Source organism: Micromys minutus (genome assembly GCF_963924665.1).
Source record: "Micromys minutus genome assembly, chromosome: 20".
Classification (NCBI taxonomy): domain Eukaryota; kingdom Metazoa; phylum Chordata; class Mammalia; order Rodentia; family Muridae; genus Micromys; species Micromys minutus.
Genome location: NC_137955.1, coordinates 21445230 through 21448118, shown reverse-complemented (window position 1 = coordinate 21448118; position 2889 = coordinate 21445230).

The following is a 2889-nucleotide window of genomic DNA, read 5'->3' as shown; positions in this document are numbered from 1 at the left end:
CTGTGAAATCCATGGCTAAAAATTATTCTGAGAGAGAGAGAGAGAGAGAGAGAGAGAGAGAGAGAGAGAGAGAGAGAGAGAGAGAGAGAGAGGAATCAGAATGGTGTCAATCTGTTAGTCCTTCTTGCTGGCATCATATATATTTTTTAAACCCTTGGTTGCCTACATAAAGCATTTCAAGTGAACTAATCTGGATGGTTAGGCATCTTCCACAGAAAAATTTTCCCAATGTGAATATTATCCGTTTTGCCTTAAGAACTATCCATCTTATCATAAACTGGGCTCTACACAAGAGTGGTCTGAACAGAAAGAACACAATTAGAATATCTGTCCCATTGGGTTTAAAGGGTGTGGCTTTTATTTTATGACTTATTCAGAGAGCACCAACAAATCTAGTTCTGTTCAGGGAATTTAATTTGTATCTCATTAACTAACTTGGCAAAATCCAACATTAGCTCAGAAAGGCTCATTTGATTAAAGAACTGGTGGACATTACTTTTCACACACAAAACAAGTTAATTTTAATGGCAGTAACAATGTCTCCCTGGCTAGTTACTGTAAAAATTAAATAAGCTAGCTCACATATTCTGGATTATTTGTAAATTATAAAGTATTTAAACAGATATAAGTATTTCAGGCCTGTTTATTCCATTGCAACAACCCCAAGTTCCATTTTTCCCCATACATATTCTTAATGAGATCTTATATCACTTGACACCGTGAAGACCTTCTAAGCCTGACTTAGTATTAATTACGTTTTCAACTGGTAGGTTAACTCAATAAATATATTCAGAAAACTATCACAGGATAGTGATGGCCAACTGTGGAGGTGTTAAACAAGTATGTTGGTGTGTATGCATATATGTACACACACATTGATTTTGACAGATCTGCCTAAGAACCCGCAAGACTGTCTAACTCTTGCCCAAATTGGATGTGTACAAAGGTTGGCAGCTAGAGAAGATATCTAGAGAGGTCAAAGATCATTCTGCTTCCAGGAAAACAAAGTAGGAGATGCTACTTTCTCTTCCTAAATATAAAACAGGGTTCCAAGGAAAGCAGGGTTTATACACGAACCTCTGAAGTCATTCCCTCTTGAGTTGAATAAAGAGCAACAAATGGAATGCCCCCTGCAAAGCAGTGAGCCACACATACAGTGGGCTGCATTGACACCAGCAACCCATGGTTTATCAGCACAGATACTCACATTACTAAGCCACTCACAGAAGAGCCAGGAAACAGTTACCCGAGGTACTTTGCAAGAAGACACTCCATTTGCAGATCATAGGGACCACTATTTAGTTCATTTAGCCTCACAATGAAACACTGGAAGGAAGGAGTCATCTGTCCAGTTAGCTGTCTAGAGATCTCAGAGATGCTGGCTGATTCACAAACTATCTCCAGAAGATTTCATAGATAGACATGTCTAACTTCTTAAATGGAAGGGAGGTCAAGTATGTCATGTAGATATACCTGCAAATATATCCATTGTTAGTATTTATGCTCAACCTGATATTTGATATTAATATGGCCTCCAATGAGAGAGACACTAAAGAAAAACCAGGAGCTATCCATTCCACACTAAGCTAATATGACATAATGTTTTTGAAAGATGTGTAAGATTCTTTGAGTTTGAATATATAAATTTCATCTTATGAAAACACTGTGGGAAATATTGCCATCCCCTCATTTTAAACACAGATGATCCAAAACTAAGCTTAAGAATTGAAAGAAAGAGCATAGCCTATAAAAATGAATATTAGGCCCAAAGAAACCCAACCAAAGAAACCCAACCATTAAATCTCTGATATCTTCCATTTTACCTTCAACCTATTGCCCACCAATAGTACCCACACCACATGCTTACATGTGTTCTCTGGACTCAGTGTCCAGGCTGTTTTTCTCATAAAAATCTGTAAGAGGACAGACACCATGCAAAACTCAAGGACTCTAAACTAAATTAATGAATACTGTGGTTGTTCCAAATGAATCTGCAAATTGCTCGTTCTAACTCTATGAAGAATTGAGTTGGATTTTGATGGGAATTGCATTGAACCTGTAGATTACTTTTGGCATGATGGCCATTTTTTACAACGTTGATCCTTCCAATCCATGAGCATGGGAGATCTTTCCATCTTCTGAGATCTTCAATTCCCTTCTTCAGAGACTTGAAGTTCTTGTTATACATATTCTTCACTTGCTTGGTTAGGGTCACCCCAAGGTATTTTATATTCTTTGTGACTATTGTGAAGAGTTACTATTCCCTAATTTCTTTCTCAGCCTGTTAAAAAAATTCAGGATAGCAAAAACTATTCTCAGCAATAAAACCCTGACCTCAAGCTATATTATAGATCAATTGTGATAAAAACTGCATGGTATTGGTACAGAGACAGGCAGGTAGATTAATGAAATCGAATTGCAGATTCAGATATGAACCCAAACACCTATGGTCACTTGATCTTTGACAAAGGAGCTAAAATTATTCAATGGAAGAAGGACAGCCTCTTCAACAAATGGTGCTAGTTCAACTGGCAGTCAGCATTCAGAAGAATGCAAATAGATCCTCTCTTATCTCCTTGAACAAAGCTCAAGTCCAAGTGGATCAAAGACCTCCACATAAAACCAAGTACAGTGAAGCTATTGGAAGAGAAAGTTTCTGTAAGACTAAGGACACTGTCAAGAAAACAAAATGACAGCCAACACATTGGGAAAGGCCAGATGGTGGATGCCTCAGTTCTTGGAAGGGAGAACAAAACACTCAAGAGGAGGAATTAGTGGGACAAACGGAAAAGCACAGATTGGAGAAAAGATTATCCAGTTGCCTCACCTGGGGATCCATCCCATATTCAGGCACTAAACCCAGTCACTATTGCTGATGCCAAGTAGTGC